Raw genomic sequence first — 14,125 nt, forward strand, 5'->3', positions numbered from 1 at the left:
TATTGTGGCACTATTCACAATAGCCAAGTTATGGAAACTGCCAAGATGCCCCACCACTGACGAATGGATTAAGAAAATGTGGTATCTATACACAATGGAATTTTATGCAGCCATGAAGAAGAACGAAATCTTATCATTCTCTGGTAAATGGATGGAAATGGAGAACATCATTCTGAGTGAGGTTAGCCTGGCCGAAAAGACCAAAAATCGTATATTTTCCCTCATATGTGGACATTAGATCAAGGGCAAACACAACAAGGGGATTGGACTTTGATCACATGATAAAGCAAGAGCATACAAGGAAGGTATGAGGATAAGTAAGACACCCAAAAAACTAGACAGCATTTGTTGCCCTCAACGCAGAGAAACTAAAGCAGATACTTTAAAGCAACTGAGGCCCTTAGGAGAAGGGGACCAGGAACTAGAGAAAAGGTTAGATGAAGAAGAATTAACTTAGAAGGTAACACATATGTATAGGAAATCAATGTGAGTCAACTCCCTGTATAGCTATCCTTATCTCAACCAGCAAAAACCCTTGTTCCTTCCTATTATTGCTTATACTCTCTCTTCAACAAAATTAGAGATAAGGGCAAAACAGTTTCTGCCGGGTAGAGAGGGGTAAGGGGGGTAAGGGAGAGAGCGGAGGTGGGTGGGGGAAGGGAGAGGGTGGGGGGAAGGGGGGAGAAATGACCCAAACATTGTATGCACATATGAATAAAATAAAAATTAAAAAAAAAAAAAAGAAGCCATCGGGTCCCATCAAGAATGACTTAAATTACTCATTTTCTTCTTTGAGCATCACAAGTGCTTTAGTAGGGTTACTGGTTGTAGATTCCCATTATGTGCCTCAATTCATTTACAGGCTCTAGATTCAAGTTCTCTGATAGTATTCTGAGTGTATTCAAAAGAATATTCAAGATACTAACACAGTATTTTTAATATCCATAGTTTCCATTCTCCAGCACAAGATGTTCTGTCTTTTTTTTTCTAGGCTTTAACCAAGTAACATGAATCATGGAAATGAGAATTTTCCCTCTGTTAAGTCTTTATAAGGAATCCCATTTTCACTGTATTCTCTGGAGTGTAGATTAGCATAATCAGCTGTAATTTGGAATGACAGCCCAAGTGTATTAAGCAGTGACTTCAAATCTTTGTGATTAGAGACCTCTTGCTAATCCAAACAGCCCACTTGTCTTTTGCAGTTCCTCTTCTGTGGGACAAGTGTAATTATCCCTCCAGAGAACAGCTAGGCCTGTCCCTCATAGAGCTCCACCAGCTGGCCAGTGAAAGGCTTCAGCAGACCCGGGACCTTCTCTAAGTGATGGAACACATTCTACACACATTGGCAGAATTGATGACACATGGAATTCCACAGATGCTCTGTGTTACAGGACTGCCACGATGGAGTTTTGAGTTGTCTTCCTTATCATCAATGAGTCAATGGGCATGGTGTGACATTTCTGTCACTTCAGTGAGGATCTGTAATTGGTCTGGAACTTTTGAATGCCTATGAAAGTTTGCATCTCACTTGTTCACTTGGTAATTGAAGTAAGTACTTATGGGTTCTAGAAGAATTCTTTGACTGTTCCTTTAGTCTTCTCCATGGCTTATACATTTTAGGGCTGATGGGTTCCACAATGACCTCAGACTTCATGCCTCTGGCCTGGGAGAGGTACTACCCAGCATCAATTTCCCACTTTGTAGTTCAGATCTCGGTTCCTTTTCTCACCTACATAAATTCCCTCCCCTATTTTATCTCAGAACTTTCTGCCCTCCTTGGCCACCTGCAATGCCACATTACTCTGTCTAAGAAAATGCACCATTTCTTTTTATATTTTTGTTTCTTTTTTCCTAATACAAGCATATAATCTCAAGAATTTCCCTTTAGGCACTCTTTTAGCTGAATTGCAGAAATAGTAAGCATATTCATTTTTGCTCAGTTCAAAATATTTTAAAAATTCTGTCTGATTTGAATCGGTATAAACTTGTTTAATTTTCAGGTGTTCAGAGATTTTCCTATTATCCGTTTAAGAGTTTGTTTCTTGTTGGAATAGTTTTATAATAAACTCTTTAAACCCTTCCTCAGTTGTGGTGTCATGTGCTTGTAATTCCAGCTACTTGGAAGGCAGACATGGGAGGGTTGCAGTTCGAGGCCAGCCTAGGCAAAAAGTTAGCAATACTCCCGTCTCAACAATTAAGCTGGACACGGTTGTGCACATTTATATCCCAAGCTACATAGGAAGCATAGGTAGAAGGGTTATGGTCTGAGGACTGACCCTGGCAAAAAGCAGAAGACTCTATCTGAAAAATAAAGCAAAAAGGGCTTGAGGGCATGGCTCAAGAGGTAGAGCACCTACCTACTAAGCATGGTGCCCTGAGTTCAAACCTTGGTACTGCCAAAATAAAATAAAATAAACTCTTCATCAGATAATCCCAATCTGTGTCATTGCAACACTACTGTTTGTTGAGTGTCTTTTGCCTGATAAGTCATGATTTCCCTGGTTCTTTGTATGTTGAGAACTTTTAGAGTGCATCCTAGACCTTTTGAATGCTGGCTACGAAAACCTGGTCCTTCTTCAGGTTTTACGGTGACTGACATCTCTTTCCTTTGTCCGGTAAATAACTCAGTGAGGTTCTGGCTACCCATGCTGGCAAACATATTTTGGGCTGTGCGTTCAACATACTTTTAAATTTCAAAGGCTTGCAGTGCTGTTTACATCCATTCAGCATGAGCCTATGTCCTACAGCCTCTTTGGGACTTGCACAGTTACCCTTCCATAGTTCTTATCTCAATAATTGATGTATGCTGTCAAGGTCAGAATCACACACAGACAGACAATTTGGTGTAAGCCAGGAGGAGTTCATAACAATTTAAGTAGCTACTTCTCCAAGCCCTTGTCTTTCTGTACTTGGTATTTCATGTGACTTGGTATTTTGTAGCTCCTTGAGGCTTTACAAGAAATCTGAGACTTAATTTATTCTGCTGCTGTGGTGTACTTCCTGTGACTGCTGTGGCTAGATCTAGGTGGTAGGACAGACAGAAGGAGGAACACCAACAGGGACTTGCCCTGAAGCATGGCTCCTTTGACCGGAGAGGAGTTTTAAACTCCAGTTTCTTCCTTTGCTGCTACTTCCACCATGAGTCTATTTGTGGGTTTGGATGCAAGAATGTAGAGAAACAGAGAGACAAAGAGAGAAATGTTCTTTCAGAGTATTAAGAAACTACTTTCTAGCTGACCAGGGTAGTACGTGCCTGTAATCCCAGCACTTGGGAGGCTGAAGCAGGACCATGAGTTCAAGACTACATAGTGAGACCCTGTCTCAAAAAGAAAAGAAAAGAAAAGAGGAGAAAAGAAGAGAACAATCTCTTCTTGTCCTTTGAGCCAGAAATAAGGGGCTTCTTCTATGGGTGTCCCATTCAGCAACAATGTCCACTTTCTGACTGTGAACTCTGTTGAGCTTAGGCTGGGAAACGCTGGAGGTGACAAGCAAGGTGACTCCTACCAATCTTCCACACCAGAAGACCTTTCCATCTTCAAATGAAGCTCATGTGTCTGTCAAGGGTTTACAAAGCTGCGTTCAGTGAGACAGGGTGTCTTCGTTCCTTCTTACCAGAGTGGGACTTGCATTGCTATTATTATTTAATATTGTTTTAGAAGTTCTGAGCAACGCAGCAACACATGACACAGAAATGAGATACGATGATTGGAAAGGACGAAAAATAATCACTGTTTACAAATTATGAGCTCATTGAGTACTTACTGGGTGTCAAACACTATCATTAATAACTTATCTAAACATTAACTCATGTTAATCATCTCACAATTATCCTACAAGATGGATATTATTACTACAGTCTCTAATTACAGATAGAGAAATCGAGTCTAAAATAAACCACGTAAGTTGCTCAAGATCATAGAGTTAGTCAGTGGAACAGCCAGGGTAATAGCCCAGGGAGGTAAGAACTGTAAGACCTACAGTCTTAACCAAAGAAAATCTATTGAGAAATGAGTTGAAAAAGAGTAAGAATGTGAAGGCAGGTATGATGGCTCAAGTCTGTAATCCGACCTACTCAGGAGGTAGAGATTGGGAGGATTCCGCTTGGAGGCCAGCTCAGGAAAAAAGTTCATGAGACTCCATCTCAACCAATAAGCTGAGCATGGTGGTTCATCCCCATCACCTGAGCTGTATGAAGAAACACAAACAGGAGGATCACAGTCCAGGCCAGCCTGGGCATAAAGTGACATCCATCTCAAAAATAACCAAGTGGTAGAACGCCTGCCTAGCAAGCACAAGGCTCTGAGTTCAAACCCCCATACCACCCCTTCCCCTACAAAAACTAAAGAAAAAGAATGAAGCAGATAAACTCCAGCAAATGCTATGGCAGAATAGCAATGCACAATAATTATATTATTTCAGCACTGACACAAAAAGACACATAGATAAACACATCATAGATAAGTCACAAAACCTGTATTAGAAATCAATATGTAAGAAATGAAACTCCACAAAATGAGGACCAAAATGAGTTGTTTTAGAATAATTGCTTAGTTAGTTGGAAAAGAGTAATTTATAATTACATGTCATTACATATGCCTAAACTAAGTTCCAAATAGATACATATTAAAAATAGAAGCACTCAATAATCTGGACAAGAACTAAATTTTATTAAATCTCTAAAAAGGTGACTTTTCTCAGCTTAAAAGTGATAATGACAGTCATTATTTGTTATATTAAAAAGTACAAAAACTCATACAGATGACTAAAATGAAATGAAAAGAGACTATTTTGATAAAATATTCACACATGTAGGACAAAGTTTAATACTATTAATACATTGGCCATGAAAATTTATAGAAAACATTCAGACCCTAAATAGACATAAAGAATATAAAGATACTTCTTTTCCTCATAAAAAAGTAGACATGAAGAATTTTCAACATTATTAAGAAGCACACATTGAAATAATTCTACAGTGCCAAATACTTGCTTAAAAAGGGATAAAATTTCAGGGGGTTTGGTGGTGTATGCCTGTAATCTCAGCACTTGGGAGGCTGAGGCAGGAGGCCTGCTTGTAAGTTCAAGACCAGCCTGGGATAGACAGCAGACCTTGTCTCAAAAACACAAACAACATCCTGAAGTACTCAGTAGATACATATACACATGCTTTCTTAGTATTTCATATAAAAAGGGATGAAATGTCACGGCAGTGAGACCGTTGCTATAAAACTGCAAAGCAGTAAAAACCAAAAAGTTTGAGATACTGAATTTGCAATATGTAAGAAGATTTTTTTAAATGTAGTCATGCATTGTTTGAAAAGGGGGATAAGAGGGAGAGGGGGGATGGAAAGGTGATGGAGGGGGTGAACTTGTTCCAGGATACTGACTGCATGTTTGGAACTATCACAGTGAAATCCCCTCATATTACTACTGTATGTTACTTCAAAATATATAGTAAAAAGTGAAAAAAAATAAAACAAGCATCAGCTCACACCTGTAATCCTAGCTACTTGGAAGCCTGAGATGGGGAGGCTCTCAGTCTGAGACCAGTTTCCATCAAAAGACCCCCATCTCCAAAACAACCAGAGCAAAATAAACTTGGAGGTGTGGCACAAGTGGCAAAGAGCCTGCTTTACAAGCATGAAGCCCTGAGTTTAAACCCCAGTCACACCAAAAAAAAGAAAATGTAGTTATAATTTTGGTGAGTGAAGTTATTTCTGAGCATATATCAAGGAAACAGTTCCAAATATGGGAAGGTGGGTGACATGTAAATTTGTAGTGAAGTGTTTTTTTAATATAATTTGAAGAAATAAAAATTTAAAACCATAGGAAATTAGCTAAGTCAATTATAGAGTGCCCATTTTATGAAAAACTATATAGCCATTAACATTGTCTACAAATAGCTCACTATTAAGTATGAAAACAGTTAATTGTATGAAATAAGCCCTGAGTATATACACAATGTAGTATGCATGCCAAAAAGCCAAAACAACCAAAATAAGGCAGAAGTGCAAAAGGAACCACATGTGGATAAGGTTTAGAAGAGCCTTTTGGACTGGAGGTGTGGCTCAACTAGCAGAGTGTCTGCCTAGCAAGTGTGAAGCCCTGACTTCAACGCCAGTACATGACAAAATCCAACCAACCGAGCAAACAAAGAGACTTTTGCTCCTGTATGTTAACAGCAGTTATCTTTAATTCCTCCTTTTAGTTTCTACTTTTAAAAATCTACATTAAAACATACTACTTTTATACTTTAAAGGGTTATTTAAAGCATCTGTTTAAACATTACACAAATATTTAAGGCATAATATATTTAGAGCATAGTGCTCATGCTTTAAACATTTATGTAATATTTAAGTGCACTTTTTTACTGCATAATAACTTAAGACAAAACAATGTCCTTTGCACCTAAAAAAATCCCAACAGAATTATTTGTGCACTTGAAAGAATTGCTGATATGAACTGACACATCGATTTAAACCCTTTTTTTTTTTCATTTTTCTTTTATTATTCATATGTGCATACAAGGCTTGGTTCATTTCTCCCCCCTGCTCCCACCCCCTCCCTTACCACCCACTCCGCCCCCTCCCTCTCCCCCCTCAATACCCAGCAGAAACTATTTTGCCCTTATTTCTAATTTTGTTGTAGAGAGAGTATAAGCAATAATAGGAAGGAACATAAACCCTTGTTTTTTTTAAAGACTGTGTAGAGCAGACGTTCTTTTAATAAAATGTCATGACATCAGCTTAAAAAGGGAATTGACAGATAATTACATCTAATGTTGCGTCTTTAGGATGAATAAGATACTGTGCTACCAAACCTTCCAAATACAACATCCCTAATTTTCTGTTTTCAAGTTCAGGCTTGGTGTACCCTGGCAGAGTTATAAAGGGCTTATAATGTAATATCTTATATAATTAAATGATTTAGGTTTATTTTTAAAAAATCCATGCAAAACTACTAACTCAGGTCATAACATCTGAAAAAAACAAGTCTTGGCATAACAAAGTTGTAGCTCTTGGCCCACCTTAATGGCGCAAGGGTTTCAAGAAAAGCAGGTTTGCTCCCGTGTTGTGTGAGCTTCCAAAAAGGTATAGGTGAGGCAGAAGAAAGAGCCATTTGCAAAATGTCATTCTGTGTTGAGCCACCACTGGGAGATGTTCTCCTGGGGCCCAAGGTGCTGTGCTGCAGGTCCAGGCTGGCTGTGAGTGGTGGTAATACATCCACTTACAGTCACTGCGTCTCTGTGGGTCCCAGCCATTGCCATGCTTGGCTGCCCGTGGCGGAGAGGACCAGGGACTCTGCCAACAGCCTTGAAGGCAAGTCGGAGTGTCTGGGACCTTCAGGGACCTGACGATGATTATGACATTTTTACTTTTAAAAAGGGATTAATAATTGTCAGTGCTCTCTCAAACGCAATTTCATGTGATGAATCTTTTAAACAAATATGCTAGATCTTACATATTAAATGAGTGCTTGTAACTTCAAAGGAATTATCTTATTTTAAAGATGTGGTCACTATTCAAGCAGTATTTGATATTCTGTTTTGGACCTAGACCCCAGAAATTATGATACATTGAAAAAAAATCTTTTCAACGTTTCCATTTTGGCCTTTAGGGTCAGTTTAATGTTTTTGTAAGCAGTCAAAAAGAACAAACTTGGGGCTGGTGGAGGGCTTAAGCAGTAGAGTGTCTGTCCAATAAGCATGAGGCCCTAAGTTCAAACCCCAAAATGAAAAACAAAATTGGTATTTGTTTATTTTTTTAAAAAAAGAACAAGCCTTATGAATAATATGCACAATTTAGCTACCCTCTGAGCTAATTTCAAGGGCCACACAGGGTCTCCCTATTGGGATACAGAGCTATTTAAATGCTCAGCCTGCTTCCTGGAAGAACTAGGCTGAGAATATGCTATTTTTGGTGTTGGGGATTTTCTTTGAGGTTTTAAATTAAGGAAGTGCTTTCCCTGTATTTTTATAAACTCACTAAAGAAAGAGTGTAGAGACTATTAATATCAGCCGCAAAGATATTTTCAGCAGAGGTGTAAGTTTACAGCCTTCAAGACTCTTCATGTGACTACATTCAGCTGTAATTGCCCTGCCCCCCTTCAAAACATTCTTCATAGTTTATAGTCCCGTTACTCTAGTAAGAATAACTGAACTATCTAAGGCAAATCTTAGAAAAGTGAATGTTTGTATAATGAGTACATACACCCTTGAAAAGCCTCAACTGTTAAAATTGTAGAATTTTGAACAGAACTTTAAAAAATCTATTCTGTTGCCCTGCCCTGTCTCTTCTGGACACGGCTTATCAATTTCTTGATGACTCAGAACTATCCTGCAAACATCAATTACTGATCATGCCTGCAGGTTCCAGAAACCACTGCAAAAATATGAGGAGATCCCCAAAGCACATGGAATGCAGATGCTGTTTCTGCACAGAATGGGGCCACACTGCTACTTTCAAAACAATTCCTAAACTCACTTTAGCTCCTTCTTACAGGGGGCTCTTCACTCTTGCATGTGTCTATTCACATACATGAATCTTTACAGACCCTTCTTTATTTGCAACTTTAGTTTTCTGGGAAGAGTAGCCAGAATGTCAACTGTATTAAAACTGCGTCCATCTGGGCACTGGTGGCTCACACATGTAGTCCTAGCTACTTAGGAGGCTGAGATTGGGAGAGTCTCAGTTCCAGTCCAGCCTAGGCAAAAAGTTTGTGAGACCCCCATCTCAACAGAAAAATCTGGGTGTAATGGTGCATGCCTGTTATTCCAGCTATTCTGGGAAGCACATATAGGAGGACTGTGGACTAGACCAGCCTGGGCATAAAGTAAGACCCTCTCTCAAAAATTGCCCAAGCAAAAAGGGCTGGGGGCTTCAGGTCAAGTGGTAGAGCACCCGCCTAGCAAGAGTGAAACGCTGAGTTCAAATCCCAGTACCACCAAACAAACAAATGAGAATGCTGTGTCTAAAACTACATACACACCAATGCCTCTTGATTTACAGTGGGATTACCAGAGTTACAGTCTGATGGAGCTAACATTCTTTGTCCAAAATGCATAGCTGCTCAGCTGACCAAACAACTGTAGCTTAGTAACACACTATACTGTTTGCCACCCCTGTGATCTTGTGGCTGATCCGGAGCTGCAACTCATGGACACTGCTACCCCAGCATCAAGATTGGGTCACAGAGCACTAGCACAGGAAAAGATCCAAGTTCAAAATTGGAAGGATCGGAAGCTGGGGGTGTGGCTCAGTGGTAGAGCATCTGCCTAATGTATGTGAAGTCCTGGGTTCAATTTTTATTGAAAGAAAGAAAGAAGAAGAGAGAGGGAGAAAGAGAAAGAAGAAGAAGGAGGAGGAGGAGGAGGAAGGGAGGGAGGGAGAGAAAGGATGGAAGGGAGGGAGGGAGGTGGGAAGGAAGAAAAGAGAAAAAGAGAAAGAGAGAAAGGAAAAAAGAGGGACAGAGAAGGAGGAGGAGGAGGAGAAGGAAGAAGGGAGGAAGGAAGGGAGGAATGAAGGAAAGAAAGAGTAAAAAAGGAAAAAATGTCAAACGCCAAATGCACACAATTTTTGCACCACTGTAAACTCGAGCCATTATTAGTCAGAAACTGTATCCACTGTAGATGAAGAAAATGGAGTGGATTTCTGCCTCATGTTCTCAATGTGATGTTATAGACACTTTGGAATAGTGTCTCTACTGACTATCCACTTTCATGTTTGGCTGAATTTTCGACAGATGAGATTTCAGATCCAAGCTTATGGGTATGTGAGATGGCACTTCTTGAAGCCCATGTGATGGGTAGAGTGTGACTTGATGTTGTAGTAGTGAGCAAAGCTGTCTTCCATTTGATGGATAGAGAAACCAAGGCCTGTCTCTTACCATTCCTGTCTGCCTTCAGGACCCAGTCGATGCTGTTTTCACTGCCTGGGTTGCCTCCACCCATCCCTTTGCCAGTTCTCATCACTGCATAGATGATATGTGAGCTCTTGGGTTTGTCCCCTTCTCTAGTTTCTGTGATAGCATAGACCCTTTTTGACTTAGGTACCTCCTCCCCATTATCCATTTTACTTCTGCCTCTCTGGGCACTTTAGAGACAGAGGAGTCATGACCTGGAAATTGTGTCGCATCCAGTCCCCAAGGCAGTCCTGCCCAGGCCAACCGACTCAGACTCCCACCTATGGTCGGTGCTTTGTGCCTTAAATTCAGTCATCAGAGAATCTTAGACCCACTGACCTAAAGCCCTTCCCTAACTCCTACTTCATCCTGGAAAAAGCATCTGCTTTGACTTCCTCAGTTTCTTCTATATGCCTTTCTGAGACAGGAAACATAACTTGAACTTCAGCCTGGTTAGAATTTCCATCCCCTTTTCCCTTCAATGAAAGAAAAGCAAGTTAGCTTTCCTTGGTCCCCAAACTGGAGGCTTGCCGGATGACCTGTGTGAGGGTTGTTTTACTATATTATTCTTTATTATTCTCACCGTTTTACAGATGAGGAAACTGAGGCCTTGGGAAGTCATGTTACTTACTTGAGGACACAGAATATTACAGCTATCTCTCTGAAAAGCAGCTTTTCCTCTCTAGATACATTTGACTTCCAAGGCAGAACACACCTATGAGCACAGCCTCCTGAATTTCCCATCCCACTGCCTGCAACTCCTTGTTTTCAGTCACTACTTATCACATTAGCCCTTTTTGTGGATACCAGCCTGGTGCAAACAAAAATTAATGCTCCACACCTCATTGGGCACTGTAAGGTAGACATTTGGCTACCTACTGTGAAGGTCAACCCAACTCCAAGGGTTTTCTCTTTGCCCCGTTACCTGCCTGCTCTTCGATGCCTTGCCTTTTCTGCAGACATCCTGCTGGGGTTCCGAGCAGGCCTTATGCCTTTTGCCCCAGCTGGGAGCCTACACTTGCCTCTTCTTTTCGATTATTGCCCCATGCCTGGCTCCAGCCAAATGGAACTAATTGCTATTCTTTATGCATCTGTGATGTGTTTCTGTCTCCTTGAGTCTTGCTCTGCTAGAAATGACTTGAACAGTGCTCCATCAGCCACCTGTCCTCCCCAGCCTGTTGCAAATCTCTGCACAGCCAAAGTCCTTTATCTTTTAGGACTGGTACTGTACCTTCACCAAGAGCCTTTCCTTACATACACTTCCCCTCCAGATAGAAGCAAACACTCTTTCTTGACTTCTCAGAATACATTATTTGTCCTTCTCCTGGGGTGCCTCACAAAATTCAAATGTAAATGGCATGTTGAATATATCAGCTATATTGGTTATAGCTATAGTTATAAAAGATCTTTTGTGTGTGTGTGTGTTACTAGCGCTTGAACTCTTACATACTCTACCACGCAAGCCATGCCCCAGTCTGTTTTCATAATTTATTTTTCAGATAGGATCTTGTGAAAAGATATTCCCCCTTTGTTACTGTCCCTCTAAACCTGATCTAAGGAGTTAGCCCTTCCTTTGCCCTCAATGAAAACAGGCAAAAATCATGATTTTCTGATCACTCTTTCTTTAAAAAAAAGATTCATGTCCATAGTGGGTTACAAAACACAGCCTCAATCCAGAAATTAGAACACCTAGCTCAAAACTCATCAGCCCTTGGGTTGTCACTCAAAGGTACCACTTCTTTACCATGTTGTAGTGAAGCTATCTACAGGCAAGCTTCTATCTTCAATATAAAGAGCAGGTTTGGCCCTCCTCCATCTTTCTTATTTCTGTCTTCCTTTACTCCCTAACTGCTGCATCTGACAAACCTCTATCTTCAGTGCTGTCAGGAAAAAAGATAGGAGGGGCAGATCTTTTTTGACTAATGGAATCGTCAAAGAGTGTGGCCAGTCTTTAAAGCTGATCCTTTCTCTCTATGACCCTTCACACCCTCCTGCTCTTCTCATATGTGGATTCAAGTGATGCAGCTGGAGACCTACTGGTTGCTTCTTTCTCACCCCCCTAGGAATCCAGTGGTCCACCTCCAGCTCTTCTCTGCTGAGGTTCCACCAGCCCTCTAGGCCGCCATATTGTATGCATCCTCATCCTTTTAGGGAACAAGCTTTGAGGGGCAGGTTGGTTTAACCCAGCAACAGCTTTCCTTTGGTCATGCCATCTGAACAACTAGTCAGTCATGAGGCATTCGTCTCCAGATTTTTCAGTTTTGAATCATCAATCCAGGTCTCCCCTCTTCTAACCCTATGGGTCAGTGTCAAGTTCTTGTAAAGATACTATTGAATCAGTCATACTAGAATTTAGACAAAGTGGCAAACAGCCTCCAGCCTTCCTCCATAGGAACAGCAGTGGAAAACATAGCATTAAAAAAATATAAATCTTCTTCATAAGATTCTCTCTCAACTTTCACTCTTGGGGGACTTTAATATCTACTTTGTGCTGAGAGAGTTTTACTTTATAGAACCCATTCTTGATTTTTCTTTGAAAATTGGCACCTTGATCTGGTACCTGACTTTGGAATTCCACATGTAGTAAAGTTAGAATATTCAGCAGGAATTTCCAATTTAACACCCTGTTACACAGCTAGGGAATAGCTGCGTAGAGAATCTCCCTTTTAAAGACTACCTACTGTCTGACGTCAGAGACAGTGTCTGATTTGCCTTTGATCCTTACAGTTCTCTCCCTAATAGGCAATTCATAGCTAAATCTCTCTGAAAAGGCCACACTCCGCCTTGTGTTTTCTTATAGCTACTATCATTCAGGACCAACCACGGGCTATTTGTATACACTACTAATTAACCCCAATTCAAACTTGATGTGACAGAGACTGCTGTGTTTATCATAACCTATTTCTTCTTTTGTCTTACAGGCAGCCAGGCTACATCTCCCAACCTCCCTTGCAGGTAGGTGGGGCTGGGTAATTGAGTTATAGCCAGTGGAATGAGGACAGAAGTGACAAAAGCCACTTTCAAGTCTGGCCCCAGAAGACCTCCTGGAGAGACCGCCATGATTTTCTCCCACTGGTGGGCTGAATGCAGAGAAGGAAGAGGTACTAGAAATAGCACAGCCACTCATTGTACTTAGCATGGGTCCCTAAATGACAGCTTAGTTCAGAGCCTCATGCTGTCTCCTCATACCGCCGGGCGATGTTGTGGGTAATAACCACACCTTTACAGTGCCAAACCTCTGAGATGTGGAGACTGTTATTACACCTCTGCTTGATGTCATACTCATTAGTCAGCTTTCTGTTGTGACAAAATACCAGAGAAAATCAACTTAAAGGAAGAAAGGTTTAACACCACTCATGGTTTCAGAACTTTTGGCCCATGGTTGCCTTGCTTTTGGGCCTATATTGAGGCAGTCCAACATGGCAGAAGCATGTGGCAAAGAAGGATGCCCACCTGACGGTGGCCAGAAAGGAAAAGAAAGCAAGAAAGGGGCTGGAGATAAGAGACACTCCCTACAGTTCACACCACCTCCCCCACATGCCATCAAATTAGAAATCCATCAACCGGTTAGTCCATTGACGAACTCAGAGCCCTCTGGATCCAAGCACATCCCCAGGGCCCCTCCTCTGAACACTGCACTGGGGACCAAGCCTTCAACACTGAACTTTTGGATCTCTACTTCAGATCCCATCCATAACACTTGGTAGAACAGAAGGCTAGATTCTAATGTACTTCCAAACGCAAGCTAAGCACACTCTCTCAGGACCCTTCTTTTTATTAGTTCTCCTGAGAAAAATGTCACACGTATTTTTCCGTAAGTTTTAAGTCATATTATCTGCTTTTTTTTTTTTTCCAGTACTGGGCAAGTGCTCCACCACCCGGCCCTTTTGTTTTCCTATTTAGATTTTAAGAGAGAGTCTTGACAACTTTGCCTGGTTAGCCTTGAACTCACAATCCTCCTCCTGCCTCTGCCTACTGAGTATCTGGGTTTACAGGTAGGTGCTACCATGCCCAGTTTTATCTATTCTCTTCTGTGACAATTCACATGTCCACACCTAAAATAGAAATCTCATTGCTCTTTTTAGGTTATGTGATTGCATTTTTAGCTCAAAGAACTATAGAGCAATTCCATCATTTTCTCAGGCCTGTAGGCTTAAAATTCATTTTTAATTAAAAATGATCACTGATATGAAAGTGGGGAGGGAGCGCGATTATGGAATGCTAA

The 14,125-nt window shown here is 40.9% G+C and overlaps 1 protein-coding gene and 1 pseudogene across 13 annotated transcripts in view; both read right to left on the reverse strand.

The window, feature by feature from the left end:
* Nucleotides 1–14,125, reverse strand: part of Kiaa1217 (KIAA1217 ortholog) — a 444,456-nt gene that overhangs the window by 362,672 nt on the left and 67,659 nt on the right. The gene's annotated exons all lie outside the window — the stretch shown is intronic.
* Nucleotides 776–4,733, reverse strand: LOC109675954 (geranylgeranyl pyrophosphate synthase-like; annotated as a pseudogene).

This window comes from Castor canadensis, chromosome 15, assembly GCF_047511655.1.
Source record: "Castor canadensis chromosome 15, mCasCan1.hap1v2, whole genome shotgun sequence".
NCBI classification, from domain to species: Eukaryota; Metazoa; Chordata; class Mammalia; order Rodentia; family Castoridae; genus Castor; species Castor canadensis.